General features: G+C 39.4%; 2 pseudogenes; both read left to right on the plus strand.

The window, feature by feature from the left end:
* Positions 1 to 5,247, plus strand: LOC120287702 (annotated as a pseudogene).
* Positions 5,248 to 6,460: 1,213 nt separating this feature from the next.
* Positions 6,461 to 8,691, plus strand: LOC120287700 (annotated as a pseudogene).
* The last annotated feature ends 1,630 nt before the right edge of the window (positions 8,692 to 10,321 follow it).

A 10,321-nucleotide genomic window follows, 5' to 3' on the forward strand; every position in this document is an offset into this window, starting at 1 on the left:
TGCTTCTTCTTCCCTCCATTATCTTCTTCTTCTTCTTATCTCGCCGCTCCTGCTCCTGCTCCGTTCGCTCTCGCTGGGCTGCTCACCAGAAGCATCTCGCGAGGCGGATGTCAATGGCCGTGCCTCTCTTCAACCTCGCTCCCGACCTCTCCGTCTCCAGGCTCTGCTTAGGTTTTCTCTCCGAAACCGCCCTTTTCCTCCTCTCTCTACTCTCATCCGTCTCTTGCGCCCGCTGACATCGCTCGCTTTTTGTCTTCAGGAACTATGACTTTCGGCGAGCAGAATTCGATGTCTGAATCGTTCCGCCTCCTCGACCACGCCTTTGGCGCCGGATCAACTTCTTCGACTCCGCCGAAATGTACGTTTTGACGGATTCGCGACGCTCAGAATCGAACGTTTGTTTGGATTTAACTCTGAATCTCCGTCGGTTTATTTTATTTTATTTTTTTGTGTGGAATTTCGGATGGCGCGCGCAGGTATCCAGTGCCTCAGCGTGCCGATACTCAGGGCCGGAGCGAGGAGTATCTCGGCCGGTGGGTTAGAGACCGGAAAATTCCTCGCGATCGAGTCGTGTTGGCCACCAAGGTTTGCCGATGTTCCGATTCTTTTGTTAACCCTTTCGCCTTGTTTCTTGTTTGATGAGCATAAGCTGATCCTAGTTCCTGCCTAATGATATTACCTTTGCTTTGTAAATGTTTGACGTGGTAGCATTGCATTTGCTTAAGGGTAATGTATAGAACCTAGGATTGATTTAATGTCATTGACATTCATGGCATTGGGTTTCCATTTTCTTGTTATAGAATGAGCTTAGAGTGCATTAAGGGGAAGTGTCCTTCGGTATCCTAGTACTAGGAGGGAAATCATATGTTTTTCTGGATAGTACATGTTAGTGAGGAGTTAAGCTGTCGTGCTTATCTGGTCCTAACTGTATCAATGCAGCCATTGTCTTCTTTTCATTTTGGATGGGGCAACAATTTTCCAAATAGCATCTTTCTTATTGTATCCGGCCAATTTTAAATTAACAGGAGTCTTTGTAAAATAATTTCATGAAGGTGAGTGGACCATCTGGGCAAATGACTTGGATTAGGGATGGGCCCAAGTGTGTGGATGCTTGGAACATATCCGAAGCAATTGATAATAGGTAAGTTTGCGTGTTGCTCCATCACTTAGGACTCGATATTTCTGCCATCGAAATAATTACACTGAGTGTTAGATCCATTTAGATGGAAAATATCATTTGGCTTCCCTTATTCTTCCATAAGTCCTCTTTACACACTCGTCCTCCTACAAATGCTATCAAATCTAGTTTTGTCTTTGCATATTTCAGTGAATATCACCAGTTTCAGGCGAGAAGTGGTTGAGTCCCTTACTCACCCATATCTCGAAATAAATAAAGCCATATTTGCCTATGTGTTTGCCCTTGTCAAGAAAACTAGTTGTTTGTCATTTTGCCAATCGTTTTAGTTGGCCAGAAAATCTTTTCTGTTCGTGCACTAGTTTTATTTAAGGAACTAAATCACCAAAACCTGAGTCTTTCTCCAATGCGATTTTATTGACCTTACCAAGAGGATGGGCTGATGCTTGTCCAACATGGTATTCGGGAAGACTCTAGAAAATTTGAGTTTTACCACTATACTGGGGACTTATCATATTTCAACTGAAACACTATTTATCTTTCTGTAACTGAAAGAATTGTGGCCATTCAAAGTTTGTTAAATGAAGAGCACCGACACTTAATTATCGAAGAATTGTTTGTATTATGATGTTCATACTTGCATTATCAGCATATAATATCTTGTGATGGCTCATTCATGAATGTTGCAGCTTATTGAGATTGAGGACAGACTACATCGACCTTTATCAAATACATTGGCCTGATCGGTTTGTATGTCAATACAACCCTCTGTTTCTTGATTTTGTTGGAAAGGACTGATGATGTCTGATATATTGGGAGATTTTTTCTTTTTCTTTTGAGTGGATTTTCAACAGATATGTGCCGATGTTTGGAGAGTCTGAGTATGATCCAACCCATCAGTACAGAGCAATTACCATAGAGGAACAACTTGAGGCACTTGGCAGAGCCGTTGCCTCTGGTAAGGTCAGTAAACATATTTAAGACTTGGCCCTATGAATCTGTTCTTGCGATATTTTCTGACATCTCTGATTGCAAATATGCTTTGTAGATTAGATATGTTGGACTCAGTAATGAAACACCTTATGGTGTCATGAAATTCCTCCACGTTGCTGAAAGAGTTCCTTCCTATCCTAAGGTTGTGTCAGTGCAGGTAGTATTCCTCACTCTTGTTAGGAAATCTCTCTTCTTTTCACCACTGCATATTGAGGCTAAATTTGCCTTGCCACCTTTGTTTTAGAATTGCTACAGTTTGCTCTGTCGAACTTTCGATTCAGGGATGGCAGAATGCTGCCATCACGAGAGGTATTTGTTCAACTGGATCCCATCAAACTTTGCACTACTCTACATACTTGTGTGCTAGTAATCTTCTCCCTATTTGCAGATGTTTTCTTTTGGATCTTCTTGGGTATTCTTTCCTTGATTATTTTTTCCCCTTTTGAATTTATGTCTGCAGGATCAGCTTATTGGCCTACAGCCCTCTAGCGATGGGTATACTTTCTGGTAAATACTTTTTGCCTGATGGTGGACCACCGGATGCTCGGTTGAATCTTTTCGAAGGTGAAGCCCTGCATTTTACATTTATCTCTTTATTTCAGAAGTGTTCCCTCGGGATACATGGGCTTCATCTTACATAAATTGGGCTTCTTCTCCAGGGAGGTATTCAGAAGGAGAATCAAGGTACAACTTGTCCAATAGTATCGTGACGGCAGCAATCATGGTTGGTATATTCTTTCTGGAGATAACTTCTCGAATATAAATCATTCAAACAATCTAAGAAAAGAAGGCGAAAAAAAAGAACTTTTAATACCTTTTGATCATATTGGATAAACACAATTTTTGCTTAAGTTTCTGATATAACTCCAATGATTACATTATGTTGCTTGGCAATGTTTTTAAAGTTTTTGCATGTTAGTGGTTGAGATTCTAGAATCCATCCCACTATGTGTTAGAAGATGATGTAACTGTGGGGACTTCACCCTTGGCCTCTCTCTCTTCCCCCTTCTCTCTCTTCAACTACCATACTAATGCTTTTATTGAGCATTTACATGAGCTTGTGGTCATGCACCTGCTTTTCATCATGAGTTTGTACTTCTGCCTATGGAAACCCGTTCCCCCTTCTTCTTCTTCCTCCTCCTCCTCCCAACCTTCATTTATTAAAATGTACAGGCTTCTTCTCCTGTCATTATCTTTGCCATAATTGGGATCCTGTACCAACTCTTTTAATCCTGTTTCTATTACAGGGGTACCTTAAAATTGCAGACAAGTATGGACTACGTCCTGTAGTATTGGCAATTGGTATTGAACTGATCTTTGCTTGCCTCGTATGTGCTTAGTGTTCTATTGTTTGGTCTAGACATGTAAATTCTCCTGTTTGAATATCTTGAATATCCTTAGGAATCAACTTTTGCAACTTATCAAGTTTTTGTGATCTTTATTATATTAAAACCATATCCACTTTAGATGTGCTGTGTCTGGTGCAATGATGTGGAGTGAAATGGAATGCAACAAAAGCTCCAGTAATCGTGAGAGATCATACATTTATTTATTTTTGTTTGGTAAAGAAGTATCGTGGGATTCAAATGGCTCAAAGGTTTAATAAGATAACTTAGCATATCGAGTTGTCTATTGAGATAATTCGCCTTTCCCTCACCTGTGGATTAAGCTTTCTTGGAATGCTTTTTGTGTTTTATATGAAACGCCAGGAATTGTAAGCTGCATAGTTTTTCTCTTGTTAAAGATGTTGATGCTGTTCTTATAAGAATCAAGAGGGCTGCTTCCGGTAGAATATTTAGGGGTGATGATGTTAGGGAGAAAATTTCTTTTGTAGGCGCAAAGCTCTTTTGTAATTGGGAGCTTCTGAGTTGGCTTTCTCCAATGTTGAACACATAGCGAAGTTGCTCCTCTGCTTTTCTTTTGTTATGAATAATCTATAAACAGACTCACTGAAAAAGAATCATGATTTTCTAGAACCATAATTGGCGACTGAAGAATCATGATAATTAAGAGACATTAACTACTTTATTAAATGTCATGATAATTGTGTGGAGACTTTTGGCTACTAGCATCTTGGCATCTGGTTTGGAATAGCTGTGGCTCTAATTGAATACATAGTATTAGTGGTTTTGTTAACCTCGTGCTAATGCCCAGAGGGAGCTGTTAGCGCTGGTTGTCCCTCCTCACCTTTCACTAATCAAAAAGAAAAGAGGTAATCTAGGAAATTATAGACCTTGCTGGACTGGGCAAAATTTTCAGCCTTAGAAACATTAATCTTGAAAAATCTATCTGTGCCCACGTGAGTAGCTCAATGATACAGAGACAGAGTTAAAATTTAGGTTTTCACTAGTAGGAGTGAATTACTGGAGTTCACAATACTGTGCTTCTATTTATTAGTCTTTTATAATTGTGATGTCATGTTGAAACGAAGCAGAGATACTGCATTTGTTCCTTCTAGTTGCATAGACCATGTTTTCAGTTGTCTTTTGAAGTGCTATTGTTCTGCATGCCCTCAGTTTTTTAAGCTCCTCTTTTGGTATGGCACATTTTTCCTCTTACAGCATTTTGCTTAATGCAGCCTTTGTTTTGAGACATCCTCTGGTAGCGAGTGCTATATTTGGCGCAACCAAGCGTTGGCAGCTCCAGGAGGTTCTTGATGCTTGCAATGTGGAGCTCAGTCCTGAAATAGTTGCAGAAATCAATCAAATTCATGTGAATTTTCCAAATCCTTGTCCCTGATCGGTGTTTTCTTGCTTGTATTGTATTAGTCCAGTGCTTTATCAGAATTTTGAAAAGTCAACTTGGCTTGGAGGACTGGAGAATGCAGGGCCCATCCGGTTGCTTGTATTGCGGCAAAGAAGTGAGAAAGAGGGTGGAGCAAGTAGATGTTAGTGAGGTACAGAGCTTTATATTTCTTCGCCTTCTTTGAATAGCGGATGACATAGAAACCCAGAATGTGCGGAGAATATCTGTGGATGGGGAGGAAGATTGAGAAATCTTATTGGGCCAACGTGCCCTCGGAAATTAGCTGTAAGAATCTCAATTTAATGTACACGAGGAAACCCTCATTTTCCTTCTCATCCTCTCTTCCTAGGAATGCTAGTTGGTCTCTTTCTTTCCTTGGTTCGTGTAGAATCAGCTAAGCACGTGATCGCAAACCTGATATATGTTTCTGGGGGAAATGAAGGTTCTTACTACATGCAGCTTTGATATCTTCATGCAAGTTACGCTTTTCAAGTTCATCGACTTCATCTCTCATTTAGATGATGGCTACTGAATTCCTACGGCTTCGCCTTTTGCGATAGGTATCTGATTACCAGTCGCTTTTGCCTAACAGAAATAGCCCATTTACTTCTTTATAATATGTTATATCTCTTAATTCATCACAATATCAATTCACTATTTGTAGGACGCGAGCAAATTCAAATTATTCAAAGTCGGACAAAATTTTCAAAGGCGCTAATATATATTATCAAATGATGCGAGAAGGGTGGTGGTAATGATATTTGACTGCCTTAACAAAATTTCAAAGGCACTAATAGCACTTGTACTGATTTGGTCTTCTCCTTCAAATCCTTTTATTGAACACCTTTTGATAAGTGAGGAGATAAAAGTGATGCGACATTCAGATGTGAATAAAAGGGTAGAAGTAAAAATGGATAGACATGAATTTTGTCCGAAAATAGGTCCAATAATTTGAGATTAATGTAGGGATTACACAAAGCCTAGAGAAACTCATCCAATCTAATTCCCAGTAATCTTGAGAGTAGGCACCACTAATACAACTACAATCTCCGTAATGATGGTTTTTGTCGACCATTCTAAAGAGATCGTTTATAGATACATACCCAACTCCACACCAAAATTAGAATATGAAATCAATTTTTTTGTAGAAGCTCTAGAAAAAGACTCTCACGTGTTATTATCGATATTTTATTGAGCCAAAACTATCTAACAAGAAGTAAACATATATATATATATATATATATATATATATATATATATATTTGATGTAGAAAATTCTAGATAAGTAGTGAATTTACACTCGGATTATGATAAATTGAAAATTTCGAGACTAGTTATGATAATTTATAATCTAATCAGTAAACCACAAAAAGATATTATAATGCTATAAATTAGTAAAGAGTTTTTCACTTCTTCTAACTTCTACTTACGACCTTCTCCAATAAAAAATAAGTTATACGAGTTTTGAAAATTCATAGAAATTATAATATAACTCTGTACATTTCAACATTTTAGTGCTAGACTTTCAAGCGTTTCAAGTAGAAATAAAAGTCAAATCGTCAGCTCTGCAAATTCCACAGTAAGCAGGAACGCTGCAAGGGCATTCGGTATTTGAAACTCCGCAGATGTCGAACGAGGACTTCGCTTTCATATGAGGCGTTGCGTCTTTCTCTGCAAGCGCTCCTCTGGTCCGTGCCCATCTTTCTCCACTCCTTTCACGCTCTCCGCCGCGCCTCAGTTTCGACTTCTCTCTTCGAGTGGTGCGCAGAAAACGAAATGGAACTCCACGACCAGCGTGATCATCACGAACCCGGTCCTGTTGCTCCTGGAATCTTGCACCTCCATGCGCCAACTCAAGCAACTCCAAGCTCACATGACCAGGACTGGTCTCATGGCCCACACGTTCCCCGCGAGCAGGGTGTTGGCCTTTTGCGCTTTAGCAGACGCTGGAGACGTGAACTACGCGCGCAGCCTCTTCGCCCACATCGAGAATCCCAATACCTATATGTGGAATACGATGATCCGAGGGTACTCCAAAGCGAGAATGCCGAGTTCGGGGTTGACCCTTTTTGGCCGGATGATTAGCGGACGCGTGGAAGTCGATGGCCGCAGCTTCGTGTTCGCCCTGAAGGCGTGCGAGAAATTTGAGGAAGTTTTGTTGGGGAGTTCGTTCACGGCAGGATTTGGAAGATGGGTTTTGATTGCGACTTGCTGGTTCGAAATGGGTTGATTCATTTTTACACGGTATTTCGGTGTTTGGACCTTGCCCGCCGCGCGTTCGATGAAAGTCCTGTTAGAGACGTTTTTACCTGGACCTCGATGATCGATGGTTATGCCACGCATCGTTGCCCCGACGAGGCCCTGGAACTGTTGGACTTGATGTTGTTGGGTGATGTTAAGCCTAATGAGGTTACTATGATCGCGGCAGTTTCCGGATGCTCCCAGAAGGACTTGAATGTGGGAGAAAACTTCATGAACTGATAAAAAGGGAGAATGTGGCTTGTAGCCTGAATTTGCTCAACGCATTAATCGATATGTATATAAAATGTGATTGCTTGATCAGTGCTAGGGAGGTCTTTGACAACATGGAGACCAGGGATGTCTTCTCAATGACTAGTATGGTCAATGGTTATGCAAAATTTGGTGAGTTGGAGAATGCCAGGATGTTGTTTGACAAAATGCCTGAGAAAAACGTGGTCTCCTGGTCTGCAATGATTGCGGGCTATTCCCAAAATGGTCAACCGAAGGAAGCATTGGAGATATTTAATAGTATGAGAGAGGCAGGCTTAGTTCCTGTAGAGAACACTTTGGTATGCGTTCTGTCTGCTTGTGGTCAATTGGGTCGCTTAGAGGTGGGCTGCTGGATTCACAATGAGTACATCCTTTCTAAGAAGATCCGGTTTAGTGTCATTCTGGGAAATGCTCTTATAGACATGTATGCAAAATGCGGGTGTATTGATGCAGCTGCGGCAGTATTTGATGAAATGACTGAAAAAGACTTGGTATCTTGGAATTCCATGATCACTGGATTCGCTGCTCATGGGCACGCTGAGGAAGCCCTAGAGCTCTTCCATCAACTAAAAAGCACTGGATTTAGGCCAGATAAGGTCACTTTCTTGGGTGTCTTATCAGCTTGTAGTCATGGAGGTTTATTAAGTGAGGGCCAAGAATACTTTAAGGACATAGCAAGAGAATTTGGGATAGCTCCGCAAATTGAGCATTATGCCTGCATGGTTGATCTATATGGTCGTAACGGCCTACTCAAGGAAGCATATGAATTAATAACTACAATGCCGATGCTTCCCAATGAAGCTACCTGGTGTAGCGCTTGTAGAACGTATGGAAATGTCGAGTTGGGTAGGGCTGTGGCAGATAAGCTATTGGAATTGAATCCTGAAGATAGCGGTATATACAGTCTTATGGCTAACATCTTTGCCAGGGGAAAAGAATGGAGCAATATGAGGATGGTTAAAAGCATGATGAGGGAAAGGAGTGTGAAAAGACTCCTGGCCATAGCCTGATAGAGGTGGACGGTAAGTTTCATGAATTTCTAGCTGCTGATGGATCGTATCTTCAGTCTGAAGAAATCTGTTTGATACTAAATCATATAAACTTGCTATCTAGTTGGGAAGATTCAGTATCAGGCGCTACCTTAGGTTGATGCAACTCCATGTACATTTAATTGTTTGTTGTGCCTCGAGAGCAATAGTTCAGGATAGAAAAGGATAAGATTGATGAGCAAGATTCACATTCCTACTTTCGGGGAGCAAGAAGAGTAACCCTACTAAAAAGCCGTGCAGATTTGCATTCCTATTAAATTGTCGAGTGAAATCAAACTGAATCAACTTAAACTGATCATTTGTATGAATACTGTTGGGTCAAAACCGTCGACTTATTGGGTTGCGTGGAGAAAATATAAACTTTAGCGTAAGTAAGGGTTGAGTTTCAACACAAATCAGTTTTTGAGCTAGCTAATGGTCAGTGGTCATAGCCTCCATTTTCCATGCCACAAGGTTGAACAAGTAAAGGCGAAAGAGTAATGTTAGGTGCGATGTAATTATTCACGAACATTCGTTTACAGAGAGGGGTGATAACGTCAAGTAAATTGATCAGTCGACTTTTGATACCTCTGTACCCGAAATAGCAGCAAAGTAAATTCAAATGTAAACTTAATTTCAACTGGATTTTCCAAACTCTTTTCGGTGTTGTCATCCTGAGTAATTCGCCTAATGTAATGGCGAAAGTGGGGAAAATGATATATCAACGTGGAACGTTGCAAATGTTACTTTCGCTCGAGAAAAATATTATTAGTAATAAATTCTAACTCTATTAGGATCTTAGACTTTTGTTAGGATTTATAACGAGTAAACTCGAAAGCCTCTAAACTTTTGTTAGATCACTTCTATGATATTGTGAACCCGAAACAAAAACTTCAAGCATGGCTTCTCGTTCTAGGATTGTCAGATTTCAATCCTTTCCAAAATCTTATCTTCTGCAATTCTATAAGTTTCTCAGTTGGAGATCTACCGTGAATTTTTTTTGAATTAGATGATTTTGTTCGCACATATCGTGATTATTGCATATTTAATAGACCTGATAGTGGATTTGGTAGCTTACATGTCCACCAAGTGTGGCCAAAATTCGTGGACTCAGGCAATTTTAGGGCTAGGCTTGGGCAGCGGTGTTCAAGCTTGAGCTCAGCCCTCTCATCCACCATATTTATAATAAATATATTGTGAATTTTCATCTTACTTATATTATATACAAATTGCCCAAAAACTTTTAATTTCTTCAATGCAATTCTTAAACTTTAACCTAATTTGAATGCCAAATAAGCAAATTCTGTTAACTTGAATTAATAAAAAGACAACATAGAACATTTTTATGAACGTGAACATAAATTTTATGTATCAAATTGAATAAAATAAAAGTTCAAAGACGATATTGCTCATTGGATCAAAATTCATGAAACAATTGGGTAATATTTCCTACAAATATATTAGTTTTTGTGAGTGTAACTAAAAAAATAAAGGGATATGTTCACTAGAAATCTTAAAACTTGTTACAAAAATGCAATTGAATTCTAAAACTTACAAAAAAATACAATTAGATCATAAAACTTGTTAAATTAGTCAAATTGAGTCTTTCCGTTAATTCTGTTTAATTTGATTAATAGAAAATGCCGAAATAAATTTTTTAATATTATTTCTCTCATATGTCACGATGATGTGGCTAAATCATATAATATAATACTAAAATGATGTTGTTTTAGTCTAAATCCGATTTGTGATATTATGTTATTTAAATTAAATATAAAAAATAATCTATATTTTTTTTTTAAAAAAGGGAGAAGTCAAGCAAGTAGGGCTAAAAGCCTCGTCGTCGTCGTTGCCCCACCATTGCTAGGAGGGGCTGGTGAGGTCTTGATTAAGGTGAGGGTGAGCTGAC

This window comes from Eucalyptus grandis, chromosome 8 (genome assembly GCF_016545825.1).
Source record: "Eucalyptus grandis isolate ANBG69807.140 chromosome 8, ASM1654582v1, whole genome shotgun sequence".
NCBI lineage: Eukaryota > Viridiplantae > Streptophyta > Magnoliopsida > Myrtales > Myrtaceae > Eucalyptus > Eucalyptus grandis.